Source organism: Anolis sagrei, chromosome 5, assembly GCF_037176765.1.
Source record: "Anolis sagrei isolate rAnoSag1 chromosome 5, rAnoSag1.mat, whole genome shotgun sequence".
Lineage (NCBI taxonomy): Eukaryota > Metazoa > Chordata > Lepidosauria > Squamata > Dactyloidae > Anolis > Anolis sagrei.
Genome location: NC_090025.1, coordinates 87,077,726 through 87,091,788, shown reverse-complemented (window position 1 = coordinate 87,091,788; position 14,063 = coordinate 87,077,726). Strand labels below are relative to the sequence as shown.

At 46.2% G+C, this 14,063-nt stretch overlaps 1 protein-coding gene across 14 annotated transcripts in view; it reads left to right on the top strand.

Moving 5' to 3' along the window:
* Positions 1 to 14,063, top strand: part of MAGI2 (membrane associated guanylate kinase, WW and PDZ domain containing 2) — a 1,143,898-nt gene that overhangs the window by 160,871 nt on the left and 968,964 nt on the right. The gene's annotated exons all lie outside the window — the stretch shown is intronic.

Here is a 14,063-nt window from a genome sequence, read left to right as displayed (position 1 = left end):
GCTACGTCTTCAACCGACTGAATGGCACGCATTTTAAAAAAGGAAGTTATTCTGCCTCACCCTGTATATAAAATGAAGAACAGTCTTAATCAACATAAACTTATCAGTATTTCACTGGGAATTGTGGGCCTCCTTTTGGCTGATGAGATAATCAAGTTGATTAGGATTGTTGTTGTGTGGCATCAAGTCATTTCAGACTTAACACAACTCTAAGTCTAAAGTAAATTACCTTGGAGGGTCGCATCTAGCCTGCGGGCCTTAGTTTGGGGACCCTGGTTTAAAGGGAGACTGTATGGATCCCTTTGAGACCTTCATACAATTTGTTTTTTTTTTTAAAGAAATTTTATTAAATTTTATATAGAATACAACAAAAGAGTGAGAACAATAAGGTATAGGAAAATGAAGAAAGAGAAAGAGAAAGGCCAATAAAGTAAAAAAAAAATCCTAAATAAAACCCTATATATATATATATATATAGGGTTTTATGGAGCCCCCGGTGGCGCAGTGGGTTAAAGCACTGAGCTGCTGAGCTTGTTGATCGAAAGGTTGCAGGTTCGATTCCAGGGAGCGGTGTTTTCGCTGTCAGCCCTAGCTTCTGCCAACCTAGCAGTTCGAAAACATGCAAAGGTGTGTAGATCAATAGGTACCGCTCCAGCGGGAAAGTAACGGCGCTCCATGCAGTCATGCTGCTCACATGACCTTGGAGGTGTCTACGGACAACGCTGGCTCTTCGGCTTAGAAATGGAGATGAGCACCACACCCCAGAGTCAGACATGACTGGACTTAATGTCAGGGGACTACCTTTACCTTTTTTACTACAAAAATACATCCACACACACACACAAACACACACACAAAGGTGACTTCCATTCCATCTTCTTGGAGAAAATATTCTTATTATTCAGAAATATATATTTTTTATTAAAGATAATAAAATTGTCTCTCTTGTTTCTTATTTTCGCAAATTGTCCAGATAGTCATGAAGATTGTCCCAATTCGTTCTTTTTATTATCATGCCTGTATTTTTCTTCAACAAAAAAGTCAATTCATCCATGTCCTTTATTTCTCTGATTTTTCCCCACCCAATCCTGTATGGGTGGTACTGTGCCTTGTTCCATTCTCTAGCAAAAACAATTCTAGCAGCGGTCGTAATGTATGTAAAAAGTTTGTCCTCTTGTTCCATCAATTGTAAATCCAAATCTTCATACAATTTGTGATCTACATGATTCCTATACTTAAGAATTGACATCTGTGCAATATGTGTTCATGCATGACTAAAACAACTCATGCCTGTTGAGTGACAGATGGTGAATACTGGTCTTTCTAATCTTGGAGCATGAGTGTTTTAGTTCACACTAAATTAAAATAAATTAAGTCCTTGGCAATATTGTCCTTACACATGAGGACAAATAATTTTAGTAGTTTCCTTCTTGCTGCAGGAGAAATGCGCCGAACAGAGTCTAGCGTGGTCGCCATCTTGCCACCTTGTCCGCCCGTCCTCCTGGCCTGTTATCTAGCCGTTGTGGCTGAGGGAGAGGGAGGAGCGCGCTGCCGAGAAGGAACTCTGGCGTGGCAGGCTCCCCGGCCCCCGGCGAGGATGCGGTTGGTCCCGTGGGCGGCTGGAAGTGCCGCTCGGGCCCGCCTGCTGCCGCTGCCGCTGTTGCTACAACTGAGGAGGGAACTGGGGAGCTCGGACCCGTTTGCTGCCGCTGCTGCTGCTGCTACTGCAGCTGAGGAAGATCCAGCGCCGAGCTCCTGATGGCTTGCAGGCTTGCCGCTTGAGCCGCAGCCGCTCTGCCTCGCTGCTGAGGCCCGCCTCCACCGCCGGCCGCGACCGCCGCCGCCGGAGCTACCGCCGTCCCTATTGTCCAGCAGGCTGCGGCTGCTGTCTCCGCCGCCGCCATTTTCCACCAGGCTGCGGCTGCTGCCTTCACTGGGCCGCTACGGAGTTGCAGAGCTCCTCTGCTGGTGAGCCATCGCCAGTTCGCTCTGCTGAGCCATCGCTGCTGAGGCCCGCCTCCACTGCCAGGCCGCGGCCGCCGCGGTTGCCGCCGCCATTTTCCATCAGGCCGCGGCTGCTGCCTCCGCTGGGTCGCTGCGGAGCTCGGCCGGGCCGCCATCGCTGTCACCGCCGGGGGACTACCACCACCACCCCATTAGGCCTCTGACATCGCCAGCAGGACCGCGTCTTCCATCAGGCCAGACCATCGCCGCGGCTGCTATCATCACCAGCTTGTAGCTGGGCTGCGGACTACAGAGGGTCTGGTTGTCCCTATGCGGACCCCAGAGCAGACATCTTGTGCTGACCTTTTTGTGTAGACCTGATATTGTGTTGGCCTTCTCTGTGCAGTTCTTTGTGTAATATTGTGTTGACCGCTGTGTAGACCGTTATGCCAGCCCTTGTAGACCTTTAGGCTGGCCCCTCTGTGTTAGTACAGAGTGTATAGTTTGTAGCCGACCAACCGTGCTGCCCTTGCTGAGTTACCACCTCCGGAAGCCCCCATCCGCTTTATTCCAACCGCCTTGAGACTCCATCTGGGTCATAATAGCATTGATTTAATTGACCATCATCTCAGCCCCTTGGAGGGTGATTATAAACCATCAGCTAGCACATTCCTGGGCTTATATCGGATGAATATGTGATATAAACACGAGATATAGCACTTTATGTAAGAGAGCACTTTAAGGCGCCTGCCTGTGCCGCCAACCGCATTAGCACTTTCGCCCCTTCCTATCCCTCCGTGCCGCACTTTAGCTACTGCACTTTAGCTACTGCACTTTAGCTACTAGCGATTGCACTTTAGATCTAGCTACTAGCGATTGCACTTTAGATCTAGCTCTTTATTGTGCACTTTATGAACTATTCTAGTGGTGTGGCCAGAATATTGCCTTGTATCGTTGTCATCCATGCGGTCCCCCATCCCCCTCTGTGTGCTATCCTTGTTACTATTGTATAGTGTGAGGGACAAGGGGGGTGGTGGGCTGGACCCTATAAATAAAAATGAGGTGGGGAGGGGGGTAGTGGGGAAGAAAGGAGATTGGCAAAGACCGGAGACTCAAGCAACGTATAAAGCAGAAAGCAAGATCTTGGCGTTAGACTGCGGCATGGAGGGGGGGAGGTGTTCCACGAGCCGAGGGGCCCCCATAGAGGTCGTGGTGGGAAGGAGGAGATGCGGGAAAAGGAGACCTCGAATTCGGCCTAATTCGGACCGCTTATCCATATTAACAACCCCCAACCGGTCTCCTAAGGTAAATTGGTGTAACCAGGTGAGCGGGCCCTCTGGTTTGAAGGTGGTGTTGTTGAACGCCAGATCTGTCAACGGTAAAACGACCTGGATCCAGGATTTAATCCTGGAGGAACGGGCAGATCTGGCGTGCATCACGGAGACCTGGTTGGATGAAGCTGGGGGCGTAAACCTCTCCCAGCTTTGTCCTCCAGGCTTCTCCGTGCAACACCAACCAAGAGCCGGAGGACGGGGAGGCGGGGTCGCAGTGGTCTATAGAGATTCCATCCATCTGACCAGGAGCCCCATCCCGCAGACCACAAATTTTGAATGCGTCCACCTGAGGGTGGGTGACCGGGACAGAATAGGGATTCTTGTAGTGTCCCGTCCACCTCGCTGCACTACAGTCTCCCTGCCTGAGCTAGCGGGGGTGGTCTCGAGCCTGGTGGTGGAGTCCCAACGGCTCCTTGTGCTGGGGGACTTCAACATCCATGCCGAGGCGACCCTCACAGGAGCGGCTCAGGACTTCATGTCTGCCATGGCAACCATGGGGCTGTCCCAACAAATAACGGGCCCCACCCACTGTGCTGGACACACATTGGACTTGGTTTTCTGCCAGGGATGGGAGCAAGGTGGCGGTGTGGAGGAGTTGTCCATCGCTCCGTTGCCATGGACCGACCACTTCCTGATCAGATTTAGGCTCACTGCCCCCCCTAACCTCCGCAAGGGTGGAGGACCCATTAAGATGGTCCGCCCCAGGAGGCTTATGGATCCGAACGGATTCCTGACGGCTCTTGGGGATTTTCCCGCCACCTCGGTAGGTGACCATGTCGAGGCCTTGGTCGCTCTCTGGAATGGGGAGATGACCAGGGCAATTGACAGGATCGCTCCGGAACGTCCCCTCTCAAGTAACCGAGCTAAACCAGCTCCTTGGTTCACTGAGGAGCTGGCAGCGATGAAGCGAAGGAAGAGGGAACTAGAGAGCGTGTGGCGCTCGGACCCAAGCGAGCCAAACCGAGCACGGTTTGTGTCCTTTTTAAGGGCATATGCCGCGGCAATAAAAGCCGCAAAGAAAACTTTCTTTGCGGCTACTATTGCGTCTGCAAAGAACCGTCCGGCGGAGTTGTTTCGGATTGTCAGAGGTCTTTTAACTCCCCCTACCTCAGGTGGGAGCCCTGACAACTCGGACACGCGCTGTGAAGCATTTGCTCGGTTCTTTGCAGACAAAGTCGCTTTGATCCGTTCTGGACTGGACGCCACATTAAATGCAGTCTCTGTGGATGTGACACAAGCACCTGCTTGTCCTATTTTGATGGATTCTTTTCAGTTTGTGAAACCCGAGGATGTGGACAAGATACTTGGAGGAATGAGGCCTACCACGTCCATCCTAGACCCCTGCCCATCCTGGCTTCTGAAAGAGGCCAGAGGGGGATTGGCTGAGTGGGTAACGGTGGTGGTTAATGCCTCCCTTCGGGAAGGCACGATTCCAGCGAGCCTAAAACAGGCTATTATAAAGCCGCTGTTGAAGAAACCATCACTGGACCCCACTAAATTTGACAACTTTCGGCCTGTTTCCAATCTTCCCTTCTTGGGCAAAGTCATGGAAAGCGTGGTGGCCTCACAACTCCAGGTATTCTTGAGAGACACGGATTATCTGGATCCGGCACAGTGTGGCTTCAGACCGGGACATGGTACCGAGACGGTCTTGGTCGCCTTAGTGGATGATCTCCGCCGGGAGCTAGACAGGGGGAGTGTGTCCCTGTTGGTGCTTCTGGACCTCTCAGCGGCCTTCGATACCGTCGACCACGGTATTCTTCTGGGACGCATTGCAGAGATGGGCCTTGGGGGCACCGCTTTGCGGTGGCTCCAGTCATTTCTGGAGGGTCGTACCCAGAAGGTGTTATTGGGGGACTCCTGTTCAACACCACAGCCTTTGACCTGTGGTGTTCCTCAGGGCTCCATACTGTCCCCCATGCTGTTTAACATCTACATGAAGCCGCTGGGTGAGATCATCCGGAGTTTCGGGGTGCGGTGTCACCTGTACGCAGATGACGTCCAACTCTGTCACTCCTTCCCACCTGCTACTAAGGAGGCTGTCGAAGTCCTGAACCGGTGCCTGGCCGCTGTGACGGTCTGGATGAGGGCGAACAAACTGAAATTAAATCCAGACAAGACAGAGGTACTCCTGGTCAGTCGCAAGGCCGAACAGGGTATAGGGTTACAGCCTGTGCTGGACGGGGTCGCACTCCCCTTGAAGGCGCAGGTTCGCAGCTTGGGTGTGCCCCTGGACTCATCGCTGAGCCTGGATCCCCAGGTTTCAGCGGTGACCAGGGGAGCATTTGCACAGCTTCGGCTCGTGCGCCAGCTGCGCCCGTATCTTGGGAAGTCTGACTTGGCCACGGTGGTACATGCTTTGGTCACATCCCGCCTCGACTACTGCAACGCTCTCTACGTGGGGCTGCCCTTGAAGATGGCCCGGAAGCTCCAGCTAGTCCAGCGCGCGGCAGCCATGTTGTTAACCGGAGCGGGACGCAGGGAGCGCACAACGCCCTTGCTGTCCCAGCTCCACTGGCTGCCGATCAGCTACCGGGCCCAATTCAAGGTGCTGGTGCTAACCTACAAAGCCCTAAACGGTTCCGGCCCAAAATACCTTGAGTACCGCATCTCGGCCTACGAGCCCACGAGGACCTTGAGATCATCCGGGGAGGCCCTTCTCTCGGTCCCGCCTGCCTCACAGGCACGTTTGGCGGGGACTAGAGAGCGGGCCTTCTCGGTGGTGGCCCCCCGGCTGTGGAACTCCCTCCCTGCTGAAATTAGACAGGCACCGTCTCTCATGGCCTTCCGCAAGGACCTGAAAACCTGGCTCTTCGAAAAGGCCTTCAATTAAGTGCTATGCTTTGGAATGACCTCCGGAATGGACTATGACTACGAGACTGATTGTGACCCAAACAAGACGAAGCGGATTTTTAGTTTTAGTTTAATTAGCTATGTGTTAGTAAGATGTGTGTTATGGCCCTGAATTTATTGTAACTGTTGTCTTTATGTTCTATGTTCTGTACATCGCCACGAGTCGCCTTCGGGCTGAGAGTGGCGGTTAACAAATGCAAATAATAATAATAATAATAATAATAATAATAATAATAATAAATGGAGAATTAAAATGTCCCTGCGTTATAGGTAATGGTAAAGGTTTTCCCCTGACATGAAGTCCAGTTGTGTCCGACTCTGGGGTGTGGTGCTCATCTCCATTTCCAAGCCAAAGAGCCGGCGTTGTCCATAGCCACCTCCAAGGTCATGTGGCTGGCATGACTACCTTCCCGCCTATTGATCTACTCACATTTGCATGCTTTCAAACTGCTAGGTTGGCAGAAGCTGGAGCTGACAGCAGAAGCTCGCGCCACTCCCCGGATTTGAACTTGTGACCTTTTGGTCAAAATTTTATTTATTTATTTACTATGCTTCTATACTGCCATTCTCAGCCCGAGGGCGACTCATGGCGGTTTACAAAATGGCACAATTCGATGCCCACAACAGTACAAAAATAATTTCAACATTAAAAACATTTAACACAGGTAAAAATTCATTACAATTAACATCAGTAACACAATAAAAACCATAAGTCCTCTGCATTTCATTACCAGTCATTGTCCAGTCACGTTGTCCAACCATTCCGAGATCAGAGTTTAATAGCTACACTGCGTTTGGGAAAGCCTGCTCATATAGCCAGGTTTTAACTTTTTTGCGAAACGTTAAGAGGGTGGGGGCTGATCTAATGTCCCTGGGGAGGGCATTCCACAACCGAGTGGCCACCGCTGAGAGGGCCCTATCCCTCATTCCCGCCAATCGAGCCTGTGAAGATGGTAGGGCCGAGAGCAGGGCCTCCCCAGAAGATCTTAAATTCCTAGAGGGTTTGTAAGGAGAGATACATTCGGACAGGTAAGCAGGGCCAGAACTGTTTAGGGCTTTATAGGCTAAAGCAAGCACTTTGAATTGTGCTCGTTAGCAAATTGGCAGCCAGTGGAGCTGGCACAACAGGGGAGTTGTATGCTCCCTGGGCGCTCCTCCTGTTAGCAACCTGGCTGCCACCCGTTGGACCATTTGGAGCTTCCGAACAGTCTTCAAAGGCAACCCCACGTAGAGAGCGTTGCAGTAGTCTATACGGGATGTAACCAGAGCGTGGAACACCGTGGCCAAGTCAGACTTCCCAAGGAATGGGCGCAGCTGGCGCACAAGTTTTAGTTGTACAAAAGCTCTCCCGGCCACCACCGAGACCTGGGGTTCCAGGCTCAGTGATGAGTCCAGGATTACTCCCAAACTGCGAACCTGCGTCTTCAGGAGGAGTGTAACCCCATCCAACACAGGTTGTAACCCTATCCCCTGTTCAGCCTTTCGACTGACCTGGAGGACCTCTGTCTTGTCTGGATTCAATTTCAATTTGTTCACCCTCATCCAGACCATCACAGCGGCCAAGCACCGGTTCAGGACCTGGACAGCCTCCTTAGTAGCAGGTGAAAAGGAGTGACGGAGTTGGACGTCATCTGCGTACAGGTGACACCGCATCCCGAAACTCCAGATGATCTCTCCGGAGCAGCTCAGTGGTTTAACCCGCTGCGCCACTGGGGGCTCCCTGCATTATAATGTCCTGAAATTCAGTGGAGTAATTATTCTGTAGAGAAAAATGGGTGTATTTTTGCAAATTCTGTTTTCTATGCACACAATATAATTTCTGTGCAGGAAATAGTGTTTTCTGTGCAAAATACCAATCTGCCAAAAACATTCCTCCTTCCTTCATGTTTCTTTTACAACACTTTAGGATATTTGTGTACCAGGAGAAAATTACCCCAAACTCTCATTTGTGCATGAGTCTTCATGTCCAGTATACCTATAACATCAAAAACGTTTGCTCCAAAGGTAGTTTTAAATCCTAAGATATTTTAGTCATTAAATCTCTTTCCATAGGTTGATTTGACAGTTTCCATACATTAATTTGCATGTGACAAACTATGTTTAGTTTACTAGCGGTCCCCTGCCATGCGTTGCTGTGGCCCAGTCTGGTGATTTGGAAAATAAAGTAATGAGAAAGTGCTGGTTTCTAATATATTTCATGTCTTTCTGCTTGTGGGTAAACAGTATTTCTTGCTGTTTCTTTGTCGATGTGGAGATTGTCTGGTTTGCCTACTCTGAAACATGCAACGTATCATTGTCCTTCTTTAGGGGTCCCTTTCGAATCTTTGATACTGCATCTGTCATATACGTATATATGTGTGTGTGGCTGGATGGACTTTTAATGTGTCCTTGCCCTGGTGATGGGAGTTGGACTGGATGGCCTTAAGGCAGCATTTCTCAACCTGGGAAGTCTAGACCCTGGGGGTAGGGGTCACCAGGGGGTGTCTGAAGGGTCACTAAATACCACCAGAAAACACAGAATTTTCTGTTGGTCATGGAGGTTCTGTGTGGGACGTTTGTCCCAATCCCATCGTTGGTGAGGTTCGGAATGCTCTTTGATTGTAGGTGAACTATACATCCTAGTTACAACAACACCCAAATGTCAAGGTCTATTTCCCCCAAACTCCATCTGTGTTCACATTTGGGCATATTGAGTATTCATGTCAAGTTTGGTCCAGATCCATCATTGTTTGAGTCCACCGTGTTCTCTGAATGGAGGTGAACTACAATTCCAAAATTCAAGGTCAATGCCCACCAAACCCTTTCAGTATTTTGTGTTGGTCATGGGAGTTCTGTGTGCCAAGTTTGGTTCATTTCCATTGTTGGTGGAGTTCAGAATGCTCTTTGATTATAGGTGAACTATAAATCCCAGCAACTATGACTCCCAAATGACAAAATCATAATGTTTTGAGTGATGTTCACTCCTTGTGTAGTGAGACATTTTGTTGCTAAATTTGGTGTGATTTCGTTAATTGGTTCTTTTGTTTTTAAGGTACTCATTATGCACAGAGCATTTATATATATATAGATTGAAGAACATAAGGAGCAGTTAGTCTTGGATGAATACACCTTTTAAAAATATTCATTTTTAAGTGTGCCCTTAGAGGGCAGCAAAGAGCTTCCACGGAAAACATCAGAGAAAACATGATGTGCAATTAAAGCATCTGCCTTGGGTTTCTTTTCTCATTTTATCAGAAAACTGAAGCATTATGAAAGCACATGCAGACCTGAAACGACTATTCAAGGATAGATGCACAAGGATTATTATTTGCTCAGTGTTGACTGAGGTTAGTGACCAGAACAGTTGGAATTAAAATTGGCTGTAGGCAAAGAAAGTTAGAAAATCGATATCGTGACTTCTGTGATAGCAACGAGCCACACACGGCTCACCACTAACCATGCTTTCAGGCAGTTTTAACATATTAGAAAGCAGGATTTTAATCGAGCTCTGGAGCCCTTATTGATGTGTCACACTGGAGCTCAAGCAGACAAACAGGCATTATCTTTATTTTAACTCTCTCTTTTTAGACATATCTTTCATCTGGTGAATTTTAAGATGGATAGATCATTGTGTCAGTTTAATGGCCTGCAAGCAGATAAAACCTCTGTTGGGAAAAATCTGTATACTCAGGATTAAACGCCATCCTGTTGCGAATTTAATGATTTTTCGAAGGCAGCTGACACTTCTATGAACATATTTGCAATTTACGTAGTGCCCTCCTGAGCTAAGGTACTTGGCAGAGGCTCCGGAGAGCAAATTTTCTTTCTGTAGTGTATAAGGCCTTTTGGCATTATGAGTCAATTGTTCTATCACAAATGAAACTGGTGTTGTATTCTTTCCTTACCAGTTTTATACTTTGTGAGTTTCAATTATCATAGACATTTGGGGGTTTCAATGAATTGCTGTAACAAATTATGATCAAGCTGCTCCTGGGTTATATTATTTTATGGATGTTTGCTTCTGGCCTCGTTTGACTTGGGATGGCATGGGGCCATTCATTGTTGGAATAACCATATTGAGAGTACAGTATTTTTTTATTTTGCTGCAGTGGGGAGCTAGTTCCAGTGGTGTCTCTATAGTATGATCCCCATTCTGGCAGAACCAGTACCACAGATTCACCCATCCATATCTGACAAAATTTGAATCTTCGGGAATTTTCTAGATTCTCCAGAGAGATTCAATGGTATTCTTTCACCAGAAGAGAACCTAGCAAATTCCTAGAAATGATGCCTCTTTAAGGAATTTTCTAGGTCCTTTAAGATGATTATTTATTTATTTATTTACAGTTTTTATATTCCGCCTGTTCTGTCGCACGTTGGGCCTGTAAATAGTTGTCTTTAAAACAGGACGTGTAACCTTTGCCCAACGGGAAGTTCTCAGAGGTTTCCACCACAAACAGTCTTTAGATGGTTTGAGAAGTACAACAAAGTCTTTTATTAATGAACAATCAAACAGAAACTTCTCTTGTCTTCAGTAAAGTTAAGCAAATAATTCCAAGCTTTTGGGCAACTGGTGAATTCCTAATCTTGCCCATGAAGGACAGGCAACTGTCTTCAATAACTTATTCTTTACTTTAAAGGAAAATCCCCCTTTTAACTTCTCCCAGGCTGACTGTAAACTTAAACCTAACTGATGTGGGCACCACTACCGGGTTGAACTGCATCTCAAAGCACCGAGTGGACCTACTAGCAAGACCTGTAGTCTCTTCAGCTGGAGTTCTTTGATCTTTAGGGCTGTTTCCCTGGAAAGTCTTTGGAGACTCTTTTCCTTCTGTTTCTGTTGGAATTTCTGTAACCCTGGAAATTCTTAAAGGTTGAAGCTTTTGTACAGGGGAAGCTTTACACACATCTGTACATAGCTTTCCTTGCTGAGACTAACTAAAAAATGGCTCCCTTCCCTTCCCAATTGCCCTGAGCAAGGGGCGGGACCAAACTTAATGATGATGGACAGGCGGCTTGCCCTATAACTGCAATCTATCTGCAGAGTCCCTGAAACTTAGGACTGTGAACAAACATTCAATGGAACGCAAACAAAATTGGAGCTCCTGGTACAGCTGTACCAGAACACCGCCCTTTTCACCCTGCAGGGGACTCAGGACGGATTACCATGTACATATACATGGCAAACATTCAATGCCATAGACACACAACATATATAAACAGACATTCAAAGGCTATTTAACATTCCAGCTTCTGGCTACCAGGGGAGCTGTTGCTTCACCGTCCGTTTGTGACACTGATGAAGTATTTCCTCATTTTTGCATAGTTCCTGGAGATTTTTATGGCCTTGTAAATCAGTTAAATTAGCCTCCCCACATAAGTGGTACCTAAATTTCCTACTTGACAGATGCAACTGTCTTTCGGGTTGGAAAGGTCGACAACAAGCTACACAATTTTGGTCGGGAGCTCACTCCAACCCGGGCTGGCTTTGAACTCATGACCTTTTGGTCAGTAGTGATCTTAATGCAGCTGACTCCCAGCTAGACTGCCAAAGTTGGGGCATGTCTGATGATCAAGGCCTTTCTATTTAATTGGCTTTAAACTGAAAAAAGAGGAGGATATTGGGGTTTTTAATGTTGGTATATGAGAGGCGCATACAAGGGGAGGAGGCTATTGCTTTTATCTTATTTTATGGATTTTATTGATTGATGTTTTATTATGGTTTTACCTTTTTATGTATCACTGTTTGATGGATTTTATGTGCTGGTATACTGTAAGCTGCCTTGAGTCCACATTGCGGAGAAAGACGGGGTAAAAATACCCTAAATAAATAATAAAATAAACTTTCAGATAAAAAGAAAAGGCAAAGGAGAATTTATTTGGAGAATTTATGCTAATATTGTGTAAATGATGACATGGCAGTGTAGGATTTATTTTTAACAATTAGATCGGCTCAGGGAAATTTATGTTGATAGCCTATATAATGCTCATTTGAACATAATGCAGAAATAATAAGAAGCCTGCCTTAGAGTATGTTATAGTGCATACAAAGCCAAATGTTCAGTGTTTGAGTTATTTCTTTCCTTTTTGCATTTCTGCAAAAATGGAATTGAGAACTGTAATAAAATAGGATGTTTGGACTGATGTTAGGTAGAAAAAAATAAGTCAATTGTGAAACACAAAGATGACCTATGATTAGGTCTGGGCGGTTTCGTTCGTTAATTTTGTAATTCGTTATTAATTTGTATTTAAATTAGCTTACGATCCGATATTGAGCCATGCCGGAATAGTGTGAGGAGTCAATTAGATTCGAAACATTGTTTTCAATTTATTTCGTTATTGTTTCGTTATTATTTTGAAATTATTTCGTAATTTTTTCGTAATTATTTCGTAATTATTTTCGCATGTCTGGTGCAAGTTTTATAGTTGTTGTTTGTTTTATCACACCAACAGTCAACAACAGAGGGAGAGGGAAGCTTCAGAAGTTCCCCCTGTCCCATTTGGAGGTTTTTTTAGCATATTGAGCAATCGTGTCCACCATTAATGAATCGATTCGAAATTAACGAAATTTCGTAAATAACGAAATTTTGAAATCTCAAAATTTCGGAAGTATTTAGAATTTGGAAACACTAGCGCCCCCTGGAAACGAATCGAGTTTAGAAACAAATTTTTCCGTGGTTACCCAGCCCTACCTATGATCTTTCACTAGGTGATAAAAAGAAGATTAGAAAAGGGGACAAAACAGGAAGAAGAAATGTAGAGGATGTTTAAAACTAACTGGTTTTTATTTTAACATTAAATTTTGTGGCTATAAACACACTTCTTTGGATACAGCTCTGAGTTGTTTTAAAGCCTCTGATATAAAACATATCTGTACAGTTGTGGGCATGTGTCATAGTTGGTTCTGCTGGACTTCTCAATGACTTTTGATATCATCAGGCATGGTATAGAATCCTTCATCTTCTGTGGAAATATAAAGGGAAATTTGCAGAGTCAAATGTGAGAAAAGCTAAACTCCTTAGTAACTTCTGAGTAGGACATTGAATCAATGGGGGGACAGACAGTAGTGAACTATAGAGATCTAGTTTACCTTCTCCTATTCAAGAACACGATATGGGGAAAATATGTACCATGGATTCAAAATTACAAAGAACTTTACGTGCTGTGTTGTAATAGCTTAATGTCTTCCAGTAACCTTGACTATTAGTGTGTGGATTCCTTCACGGTTCTGTTCTGTACCTTATTGTTCTGGTACAGCTGTACCAGGAGCTCCAACTTTATTTGCTTTGTATTAAATATTTGTTTGTAGTCCCAGGTTTCAGGGACTCTGCAGATAGGTGGCTTCCTTTGGTTGCAGTCATAGGGCAATTCATCTGTCCATCATCGTTAAGTTTTGGTCCCACCCCTTTCTCAGGGCAATTGGGAAGGGAGCCATTTTTTAGTTAGTCTCAGCAAGGAAAGCTAATGTATAGGACATGTGCAAGTTCCCCCTGTACAAAAGCTTCAACCTGTAAGAATTTCCAGGAAAACAGCCCTAAAGACCAAAGAACTCCAGCTGGAGAGTCTACTGCCTTACTGGTAGGTTCACTCGGCGTTCGAGAAGCAGTTCGACTCAGTAGCGGAGCCCACATCAGTAAGGGTTAGATTACAGTCAGCCTGGGAGAAGTTAAAAGGGGGATTTTCCTTTAAAGAAGACGTTATTGAAGACAGTTGCCTGTCCTTCGTGGGCAAGATTAGGAATTCACCAGTTGCCTAAAAGCTTGGAATCATTTGCTTAACTTTACTGAAGACAAGAGAGGTTTCTGCTTGATTGTTCATTAATAAAGGGCTTTGTTGTACTTCACAAGCCATCTAAAGACTATTTGTGGTGAAAACTCTCTGAGAACTACTCTTTAGGCCCCCTGGGTTCCCGCTGGGCAAAGGTTGCACGTCCTGTTCTTAAAGGAAATCCTT